The sequence below is a fragment of the Rutidosis leptorrhynchoides genome, chromosome 4 (assembly GCF_046630445.1).
Source record: "Rutidosis leptorrhynchoides isolate AG116_Rl617_1_P2 chromosome 4, CSIRO_AGI_Rlap_v1, whole genome shotgun sequence".
NCBI lineage: Eukaryota > Viridiplantae > Streptophyta > Magnoliopsida > Asterales > Asteraceae > Rutidosis > Rutidosis leptorrhynchoides.
The window spans coordinates 611,984,648-611,997,361 of NC_092336.1; positions in this window are offsets into that span (position 1 = coordinate 611,984,648).

The following is a 12,714-nucleotide window of genomic DNA, read 5'->3' on the forward strand; positions in this document are numbered from 1 at the left end:
GTCTTTATTGGATTTAGTGGAACTCTTAGTACTACTACCATTTGGTTTAACCACCTCAGGCAGTGTTTCTTCATTCATCCTCTTCTCACCAATTGTATCTCCCTTTTCCTCATACTGACTCTCAAAATCAGTCTCCTGAACGACCTCTTCAGTAAAAACATTTGCTTCATTCTTATCATTACCATGGCTGTTACTTAATTTATCCTCCTCGTCTGAATCTGAGGCCATATCATCATTATCACTTTCATCAGCCTGGGACTGTTCCTTCTCGTCTTTGTCAATGGTCAAGTTCCACGCCCCATTTTCATGAACATTTACCTCAAATGAATTACCCCGAATCACTACATTAACATCCTCATTAATAATACCTTTATGTTGTGTGGCTATACATGCTCTTCCATTATTCATTGGTGAATTAGTTCCTTTTTCAAAGAACAAAAATTTCCCAAACAGACCTGCAACCTTTTTATAAGCATTTGTACCCCATGCACAAAGGGGCATGCCAACAATGTCAATCCATGTGAATCTTTCGTCCACAACGAAATAATTAGATACCGGTCTTGGGGTAGAGTAAAAATTCTTGAGATAGATGTTGCTTTTGAATTCATCACAAGCATTTTTCGATTCAAACTGAACCCAAAGCCAATATCCCCCTGCATGATGTATGGACACATTTACAAACCCTTCTTCCCTACAAATTCTAGGGAAATTCATCATAGCTTCTACCTCCTTGATTTTGATCAATAATGCTTCATTCGAATCATTAAATTGAGCAGCTTCATGATTCGATAAAGTGACTTTGTTAGTGATCTTTGGTTTGACAATAACATCTCTCTTACCGAATTTGACAGCATGAAGATAGTCATTACTGCCCAACCCACCTGAATCCTTCTTGGGAATAGAAGATCCGGATTTTGAATTAGTCCCCACTTTATGCTGATTAGGGTGCACATCTGATGTTTGTTTATGCTGAAATCCATTAGCTTTTGAGGATCGTTGGAACCTAGCAACAGAAGCACGCAATCGATAATTGCCGAACCAAATGTTTGCTAGGGATTTACCCAACAACTCCTCATCCTTGACACCCACAAAGCGCACAAATCCAAACCTATTACCTTCTCAACATCTGCAAACGGGTTATCAATTGGAGAAGTCGTCTTTCTCCCATTCCTACGATGCACGACTCTCCATCCTTTTTCTTTATTCTCCTTAACAGCGTTTGCTACCATGATCAATTGATCGATCCCGTCGAAATTCCGGTCAAAAAACTCAAGTGCGAAGAAATCGGATCCGGATCGCCTAGGGCTCCGGGGTATTTTTGATTGAGAGTGTTTAACCGGGTGTTAAGGATATATATATCCTTGTCGATCTATTGGCTAAGATGTACACGAAATAACATAAAACATCAACGATTTTGATGTGATTTTCCGGTAAGTTTTTGGACAGTGGTCATGACTCCTTAACATTACCTTCTATCTATCTATCTATCTATCTATCTATCTATCTATACATCCATATAAAAAAAACATATACTACACACGTCAGCATCTGATTATCCACGGCCTGTATATCATTGTTAGAATACATATTGCCACGTGTCATCTCTCAACTTGTATTCTAACTTTCTTTATTTAAAATTTAAAAATTAGAGAAAATTAAAAATTCATATGTCGTTTTTTACTTTCACAGTCTTTTGTTATTTTGTTAACTTTTACAGAAAAAAAAAAAAATAAATAAATAAATAAAAAATCTAACTAACAACCATTGAGAAATCAGGACGACATTCAAAATCCATTCAAATGAAAATTGACAGACCTTCAAAATGTAATATCAATCATAAATGGTCGATTGCATCCCACCAATTTATATGAATTTTTTCGAAATGTTTCTTCTACCTTTAAACTCATTTTTTGATTGTAGGTGCAATTAGGATTTTTTTTAAGATTTAATACGATTTCAAGATTTAGTAATCCAGAAGTGATAACCAATATTCGTCAACCGACTTTTCTGTTGTAAGTATAAAATATTAAAGATTTATTTGTGTTACTCAATGGTGAATTTTAATTTGATCTAAGGATCTATAATTGATAATAATAATTACTACGTATTTCATTGGGTACTGTACCAAGGATTATACATGTGAAATATAAATTCGTAACAGAATTCAGCTATTTTATAAAAAATTTAAAATTATCAACGTAATATAAAAATAATAGGTATAGGTGTAGGTATATGTATGCTCCTTTATTAAATTTGTAAATTAGTAGGTAGTGTACTTAAAAATCACCTTTAGGTAACATTCTCGATCCATTTTTGCGAAATCAATTCATCATCCATGTGATTTAGTAGCTTGAATTATCTTACTAATCATCCCTGTGAATTGTTTTATATATTTTGATAATTCATTTAGGGATAGTTTATGGTAGCATGAGTTTAACGTTGATCATATATGTTCGATTGGTTTATATATGATTTTAGGGAGTTTTTTTACACAAGCCTCGATTGTTTAGCTATTAATTATTGTTGTCATCGGTATTATCTTAAAGCTATGGGTTATTCCACTAATATGATCTTCTATGTGATATTTGTAAAAACGTTTACATCTCTTTTAACATGCATCTAGGGAGGAAATGTTCAAGGGAAGACATTTCAATTTGAACACTTTCTGATCCATGCGAATTTTGCATATGATTAGTAATTTGGTCAGAATCAATTTAAGCTTTAAATTTAAGAAATGCAGTCATATTAAATGATATTAATGATTTAGTCAAATTTACTAAAATTTTTAAAAAATAATTTCATGATTAAATTTAAATATAATTATTATTGTTATGTGTGATTTTGAATGAGGATCAACCCATTTTATCATACATTTTTTTTAACGGCAATTTTTTGACATCAGTAGATCATTTATTTCAACGACCCTAATCATTTGCACGTAACATAAACGTTCGGACTTCGAACGATTTTATTATACATTTTACCAAAATTTACCCAAATTTCAAATTTTTACGTTAATCTAGTAAATTTCGAACTTAAAAAATAAAATTCCGGCAATAGTTACCTAAGTTAACTTAAATATCGGAGATTTGCTTGATTGATCTAGTTCAACAAATCTTGACAACTTATAATTATCCATTGGTGTCCTGCACAACGTAAAAATACAATCATTATTCTTACAATATCAAATATTCTTGAAAAAATTATATTTTTTCTCGTTAATAACTTTAAATATTCTTCGTTAATGAATTATCATAAATCGTATATACAAACATATTTAATATCATTATAGTCTTCGTTATCCGAATTTTTAAAATTTAAGATCCTTAATACACTCAACTTAATTACTTATTCGATTCAACCAGGTTTGTTGTTAACTTTTGTAGACGTACTTGGATCTTAGATCAAACGTTATACCTAGATTAGAGGCGGAAAACACTAAACTAAGATGAATCGAATACGTAGTTCACTTTGGGATCAATCTAACCAACAATATGTTGATATAATCGACGCCTTAATGATTGTATTCGGTTGGGGTATAGTCTAGGTCGATAGTAACAGCGAAAACCGACAGCAAGAGGGTGTAGGGTGTGTAACCTAACAATGTAACCCGACTTCCCTATTTATATACCATTACAGTGACCATCGGCAGGTGGTCCCTGACCTACGGCAGGTGGTGTTCGTCCCTCGACCGATGGTCTCTACCATCGGTCGATGGTCTGAGCTGCCAACCAAACAGCTCAACCATTTTATGTCATTACTTTAATCAAACCAAACACAATATATTAATGACAATGTCCTTACACGACTGAAGTATCAAAGACAATACAAATAGAACATATTACAATAAAGAACTTGGGATTATGCACCAACAACTTTTACATTCAATTTTATTTGATTAGATGTAATCAATTTTTATTTGATGGAGCCACGAATTTGTTTAATTGATTGAATCACAGTTAATACATTCAAAATTTTTATTAATGTTTCTCTTCGTTGTGTTATCATGTGAAAGTTGAATATTTTAAATTTAGAGCTAAGTTTTATGAAGAAACTTTGAGCGTAAAAATATAGGACTTAGTATGTTCTTAAACTTTGAGTGTATTAATATGATATCTATTTATGCATCTTTGTTTATTATTCTGCAATTGATGATATATAGGCTATCAGTTAAGGAAATATCCATTTGTAGTACATAGATACAATTTTTATGTTAATTGTAGTATATATATTTTATCATTGTGGTGACATCTTTTCTTAGAATGTAAGTTACAATAGTACAACATCCATGATGGATATGTACTTATTGTAGTGATGTTGATGATTTTAAATTGTTGGTCTTCAACTAACTCGTGAAATCACGGGTCATTCGACTAGTTAATAATAAATATGAATTGTATATGAGTTGTAAAGTATTATATTATCGAATCTGAAAGATGAATGTAAGAAGAATTCTTGAGAAAAGATTTAAATGATGAGAAATTATTTTGAAAAAATGATGAAGAATTAGTAATAATATAATAAATAAACTTTGTAATAAGTAGAGTTTTTGGTAAATGAAATTTCATATAATCAATATGAGATTTTGTTATATTAATTATGGAGTTTTTATTTTCTGTAATTTGTGCAATATTAATTTATTTTGTAACTCAATATCCAGTCATTAATGTAGGCAAAATTAATACTCGTTTTTGAGTTTCTTCATCTTTCTTTTCAATTTTAATTATCAATTGATTATTTGAATTTTATTATATAATATTAATTATTTGAATTATATTTATTTGTTCTTACATGCCGGATTCTCACTTTCCGTCTTCCTTTTGCTCAGAAAGTCAGGCGGCAAACTCCTTTGTTGGGGTTCTGGTTTTATGATTGTGAAGGGTTGCGGTTTTTTGATGTGGTTTCCGTGTTTGCAGGTGACGGTGGGGGTGGTTGGTGGACCCCTTTTTCTGGCCAGAAGTTCTACCGACGGTTTGGGCACTGGTTGTTTTATTGTGTTTTTTATTTTTGCTACTAGAGATACTTGATTAAACGGGTTTTTTTCATCATGTTGATGAACCGTATGATTTGGTTTGTTTAGATTGCTTACGACTCGTTGTTGGAATCTTTGCTATCGGTTGTACATGTTGATCTTCGGATCCGTTCTAATATTATCGTGATTTTGCAAAATAAAAATTAAAAAATTAAAAAAAAATTAAAAAAAAAATGAGAGCATCTGAATTTATGAGGATGTGATATGTGGCAAGTTAATTAATGTTAAATAGAAGGTTAAATTTTAATTAGATAACATCATCATAGTAATACTTTAATATATAGTATATATAGATATAGATAGATGAATAATGCATTTAAAATATATACAATATTGTTATAGTATTATCAGGTATTTTTATAAAGATTTGAGTCGTAATTTTTTAAAAGTTAACGATCGAAATTTTCTGCCCATAACTTGTCCTCGATTTAAGTCACCATAGTAATTAATTAATTGACATATTTACACAGTTTGTTTAAAATTTTACTGATTGGTTTAAAGTATTTTTATGACGCAATTAGTTTTAATATTTACACATCTTGCGTTGTTAGTCCGTGAGTCTGACGGACATTAATTTTCTCTTGTTAAGTATAGTAATGTAACTTGTATGTGAGAGTATTTTTGTCCAATTACTTATCCAATCTTTTAGCCATCAGCTCACATTCTTCGTCACCCCCAAATATTAAAAGCCCTAAATTAATATCTTCAAAATATCATCGTGTGCACATTAGCAATAAAACAACATGTTGCCAATAACAAAAAATCAAATTGATCAAAACCCCTAAAATTTCATCAAAGAAATCCACCATCTTACAGTTTGGTGATTGGGCAGAGTATAATGGACGTCATATCTTCAAATCAATTCCTCACATTTCCTCAAATTAATTATAATTTCATTAAAAAAAAGAACCCCCACCATCTTACTAAAAAAATCCTTAACCCTCACCAAAGCTCACAAACTTTTCTCATATTATATCAAACACAACAGAATGTACCTCGGGGATTTAAGTAACACTCGTTAGAGGTAGGGACCAAAAACACAACATGTGCAAGCATCAGGGGCATGTCAAAAAAAAAACTTTAGGTCCATCTGTGAACATTTGTACAAACTTTACGGACCAATCGTGTATCTTTATCCAACTAATTTTAGAATAGTTATGTAGACGTTTATTCACGGATCTTAGGTCGCTTGCTAACTATCCTAGAGGCGGAATTCACTAGAATAGGGTTAAACCGAGATATGGGTCGTATCGGGATCGAATAGATCAAACCTAGGACAAGAACTAGATTAGATCGACGCCTAAACGATATATTTCGGTGGTATATGGTGTTAGGGTTCTCTGGAGACGAAAACCAGCCGACTAGGGTAAATGGAATGATCAATCTCAACCAAGAAGTCTCAACCCGAATATATACTGCAAGTCAGACACACTCGGTCGAGTGTGTCTCTCAGTCGGTCGACTGAGTAACATAGTCGGTCGAGTGTGTACACACACTCGGTCGACTGTGTGTGCAGTTTAACATATTGATTATTTAACAAATTAAGTACACACAATCACAAATGTAATCAATAATCACAAGTAAACATTATTACATAACCGAATGTGCTAAACGTAAAGATAAACTACGGCTGGGGATTCATGCACCAACAAACTCCCCCTAAGACCTAGCCGTAGAGCACAAAGATTCAGTTATCAATCAGTAAACGGATCTGTTACCCAATTCTTCAGATAGCAAAGTTTCACAACTCTACAGTACTGTTCAGCCTGCACACGATTTTCTGGACGATACAGCATCCAGTTGTAGTATAAGGTGAACATATCTTCCTCATAGCAGTTCCTCAATCAAACTGGATCCAAAACCCTTATACTATCATTTTCATCTCCTCCATCTTTGTCTAACACAATAACCGCTTCCTCTGAGCGTTCATCATAATACCACCAACGAAAACGAGAGCTGAAGTGTTGCGGCATTTTCCTCAATGGAACCTTTCGCATATACTTCACAGGTTGATATTTTACTATCTTCCTCCTTACCCCTGTTTTCCTGTTCGTCCTGTAAGAGATCTTTGAAAATTGTGGTCGAAAGCCTACAAAATTAAGTGACCGAAATGATCTTCTTATCTTACGAACCAAAAGATCAGGAATACCAACATAATCCTGATATAACATCTTGAGCCTTGCAATCTGCATAAATTCAAAATATGGTAACGATTTGAATTCGTATGCATACCTGATATAATCCACTCCGTGTTCTTTCTTGATCGTATATATATCAAATTCTTTAATAAAAGCCCAGGCTATTATCTTTTCTTTAGCACGCAAACTCTCACAGTGCTCTATAAACTTCAAAAATTGAGGCTCCACCTCAGGTTTCATCACGTATTTACGAATTCTCATTAAAATCTTCCAATCCTTTTCCAAAACTTCAACCTTTTCTTTGTTGATTTTAACCGACAAGAAGCCTTTCGGCTACACACTCTCTTGCTCTTTATGTTCTTTTTCCTTGCACTTTCTATTCAAAAGTTCATCATTCATTTGAAAGTACTCAGCAAAAGTTGGATAATCATCATCACAGCCTTCATAACGAGGATAAGGCTCAGTTGGCTCATCCTCAATAACAACTTCATCAAAACTATTATCACTCTCACCAAAAACATCAGTATCACTCATATCATCATCAAAATTATGAGCCTCTGAAGTCGAAGCTTCAGTTGAAGCTTTTGATGCAGCGTCAGCAGATTCCTTTGCTTGTCGCTCTAGACGCTCCATCAACTCCTGCTCAGTTTCAGTGAGATCCGGAGGGATCTCTCCTTCTTCTAGATCAGTGTAAACAGTAGAGTGATTAAGTCGATCCTGCATAGCTAAAAATTCAGAAACTGTTATAACTTGAAGTGGGGTTACATACAGCGGGTTATCCTCTGTATAGCCTTTAGCAAGCTCGAGAGCCCTGTCCTCCTCTTCTTCTTCACTAACAGTACCAAAATGATCTGGTTCTCCATCCTCCTCTTCTATCATAATCTTCTTCTCCCATTCGTTCAATCTCTCAGTCAATGCTTGATTCTGAGTCTGAAGAGTCAAGATTTCTCCAGCCTGACTTCCCACATTTTGCTCAAGTTCATCAATTTTCAACTGTTGTTGATGAACTAACTTCCTCAACACAGACATATCTGTCTCCGTCTTCTTCTTGTCTTCATCAGCAGCCTTTTGGAATTTAGAAAAATCAGCAGTCAACTGAATCAATCGCCAATTAACTATTCCTGTTAGATCACCTGAAACAACTTCAGAACGCTGAGAAGTCTGAACTTGTTGAATAGATGGAGTTTGTTGTTGTTGAGTGGATGGAACTTGAGTAGAACCACCAGCATCACCAGTAGCTGGAATTGTCGGAACAACCTTTGGTTGTGACTTTGTTGTGGAAGATGAGCTTCCGTCCTTGACCAAAATTTTCAAATGCTTTTGTCTCCCTCTAGTTGACACCTTAGGAGCTTCAGCTAACTTCCTTTTAACCAAATTAACTTGACTGTCATCAAGAGCAGTCACCTCATCTTCATCAACCAATCGAGGACCAGTTTGTTTCGGCGGTGGCTGATTCACCTCTTCTTCTCCTTCGATGGTAATATCAGTCTCGTCTTCAGAATTACTATTCTCATGTCGGCAGTGTAAACCTTCCGGACACACATAATTCTCATTAGCCAGATGGCCAATCAACTCCTTCTCTGGAACCTCAACTCTGTTCTGAAGAAACCTATTGAAGGACTGATCATTCAAATGATTCTGTTTCAACTCATCCTGAGGAATTTTCACTAACCCTTGAACCTGCTTCTCAAGCATAATCTGAAGAAACCTCGGAAACACCAGATGTACCTTTTTCTTCACATTCAGAACCATCCCATCAAATATAACTTGAGAGAAGTTAAAATCAGCATTCAAAACCAATGCGACAAACATAGAACTATACTTCGCGGTCATCTTATCGAAACCACCCTGCATCGGGCTCAAGCATCTCATAAGAACATACGTAAAGTATCTGTACTGCCTTGGGAGCTTAGTACGTTTCACAGCTTTGGTTATATTACCAGCATAACCACATCTCTTCAAACATCTCCCTACCTTCAGAATTGGTAAAGAAGTCGGCATATCATCATTATCTGGGAACCCCAAATCTTCCCTGATAGTCTGAGCGGAGATCCGAACGATGGTATTGTTGACTGAGCTTAGAATCACCTGCTTGTTATTCTCAATAAAAATGCTAGCAACTTCTCAAAATTTTATCTGATGTGAGTAATATGGAGTGCACTCAGCGGTGATAGCTTTGAAAATTCTAGATCGCTTCAGAAATGCTATAATCGGACCAAAACCTCCTCTTTGAGCTTGAGACCATATTTCATCAACACAAGCAAGCAAATTTGTATCTTCACGTCCAATTAGACCTGGTAAATCTGAAGATAACGGGATCTGTGGTTCATTCTCTTCATCTGACATCTGCTGATGTTCTTGAGACATGCTGAATAACTGAAAAACACTCAAAATAATGTAACTAATAAGCATTTACCTCCATGTATCATGGGGTATCAAATAAATCATATGTATTAGTAAATAAATAATCATGACAAATATATCAACTGATAAACACACAACTACATTGTTCAGAGATCACTGTTTATTACACACCATTGATTCAAGGCTAACAGACTAGCCATCAAATTACACATTAAACGTAACTAAACATAAATACGCGAAATCACAAGCATTAGACTTATCCTTCAATAAAGTTTTTTTGGGACTGGCTTCAATTTGTAATTCGTGTCCTCAAACAGATCAAGCTCATCAAACAAATGATTTAAAAGAACGGCATATGGAAATGGTTTTTCCTCATCATCCATGATGTCTTTCATGATGCTAATGACAATCTGACTAAAATTCACCTTGATAAGTTCCATGAGACAATACAATAGAACAGCCTCAGTACCAGATAGCAAATCGTCATTTGGATCCCTAAACACCACGTTTCTTTTAATAATTCTCATGCTAGGTACCAAGTCATCCCTAATATCACTATCTCTGATCTAAATTCTATTGGAACCAATTACATACCATGGCTTAGTGATGTGAGAAGCCACCCCACCAGCGTCAAATTTGCTAGAAATCTTTCTAAGATCTTTACTAGGGAAATAAATCTTGGCTCCCCAGTAATTCAATATTAAGTGATCAGCAAACTCATCTATGGTCCATTTATAAGCATTACCAAAGAAGTTAGCATGAACTTGCTTCTTCTTACCTTCCTCTAAGGCCACACTAGAATAGAACTCTTGAATAATCTTAGTACAGTAATGATTCCCTATCTGAAGAAATGTTATGCAATCTAAACCTTTTCACTGATCTTGAGTGGTATGTGTTGCAACAACTTTGGACTCTACTTGGATAGGCCTGTGTTTGGCCAAAGCTTTCCTACGTTCAAGATCATATCTCCAAGTTCCACTTAACATACTACTTGGACCTGATATTCTTAGAGCAAAACTATACAAAACATTCAGTATAATTTGGTACGAATTCAACAAAACAACCAAAAATAGCAAAAATCAAAATTAGGGTTTCAATACACTCAGTCGAGTGTGTACACACACACGGTCGTGTGTGTAGTCAACCGGTCGAGTGTGAGAACTCACTCGGACGAGTGTGTCACACACTCGGTCGAGCGTGTTTATCCAGATCTGTTTACACCCAACTTTTTAAATCGATCAAATATGTTGTTTTTGGTTCGATTCCTAGTCACATTAGCATCTAAGGAAGCCGGTTAACACACTCTTAACATCAATTTTAACAGTTTATGCCCAATAAGCACTTGATTAAAGTTTTATACATCGAACATAAAATCAACGATTTAAACCAAAAGAAAACGAGTTAGAATACCTCGTTAGTGGCGCTGGAATCACAAGAAAAAGTTGTATCTAAAATACTGGATCAAAACCTCCTTCTTCAACTTCGAAAAATCTAGGTAAAATTCGCTCTAAAAACTCCAAAGTGTTCTGAGTCGTTCGTGACTCAAACCCTTTTATACTCCCAGACACACTCGGCCGTGAGAGTATGCACACTCGACCGAGTGTGTTTATTAAACAAAACACTTTTTTTCAACCTCAGTCAGTCGTGTGAGTGAGTCACACGGTCGTGTGTGTATACTCACTCGGCCGACTGTCTATTGATTTCAAAACTTAACACTTTTAACTTTCAACTTCACAGACTTTTCTTGTCCACTCCCCCTGGGACTGATCCCCACAGTATAAAAACAAACACGCTTTGTTCCTTTAAGCTCTAAACAACTTATTTTCAAATTTAACATAAAACATAGGATTCATCTCACAGTGAACCTTTCCGAGAACTGAGTTGCTAGGCTTAATAAACAAAACAGAAATTCACACGCAACTAACTTATGAATGCAAGTATTTTTGATTTTTAAGATATGTATGCACATGCAAATTTACAAAGCGAACAACTGTACAAGATCCAGCGTGTCATGATCAATAGTATTAAGACAGACATAGTAAATAACATTTAAAATTATAGGTCTACAAAAATCCACCTTCTAACATCAATTTCATTCCACGATAGTATAAGCAGATAAATGATGTTATTAGCATGAAAACAAGTGATACAGCTTATCATGAATCATACTAAGAGGAGCATAACACATATTTTTGTGAGTTGACATATTAAATTGATTTAATCTTATGATTCGGGGATCAGAACTGAACTATGTTGACATGTTATTCCCCAATTTATTCATTAACGTATTTGATAAAGCATATACAGAATAACTTTCAAATATATCAATAGACATTTACCAACTTTCACCCTAGAGTTTGATGATCATGTTAGATTAATAACTTTAACATCTTACAATGTTAGTTTTTGATCACGAAGTCGGTCCTCATTTGAGATCGCACGATGTTTCAGGCAGAACAATTGATGTGTTCTAGAAGGTGTGTATGAAACGGCTATCAGTTTTATATTTATTTACTATAGGAAATTAGCTAAATTAAACTAAAACACAAAAGGCAAGTATACCTATCGTGTAATAATATAGCTAAGGTAAAGTCCGGGAGGTCGATCCGTGGACACTATTATTGGGTGTCTTACTAGGTCAAATTAGTTAATTAAGTAGTTAAACTAGATTTAGTAATATATAGTAATTATAGGGGTGTGTTGATCGATGCCTTGTGAAGTCTATTTATAGACTATAGAAATGCCACTGTAATGTTTGAAATATTGTTGAGAAATATTGAGAAGTTGATTCAAAATATCTTCACACATATCACCGGCGGCTTTGAATATTATTATATATTATTATTATTATATTATTATTATTATGAATTATTTAAATATTATATTATATTCTTGTGCATAGTTGACTTGTAATTTTAGCTCTGTTGACTTGTACGTTGATAGTTGGTTCATGTCTCGGTTCCAGATTTTCGAACGCCTTTTCGTATAATTTAATATCTTGTACTTTGCATTTTGTGGCTTGTACTTTTGTAATTTTGAGACGTTTCTCATCAATAAATTGAACCACTTGAATTGTACTTTGTACTTTTTAGCTTTTTGGTCATTTGCGTCTTATAATCGTGGAATCTGTCTTTTGTCTTCACCTTTTATTATTTAAACGATAATTACTTGAAACTAGAA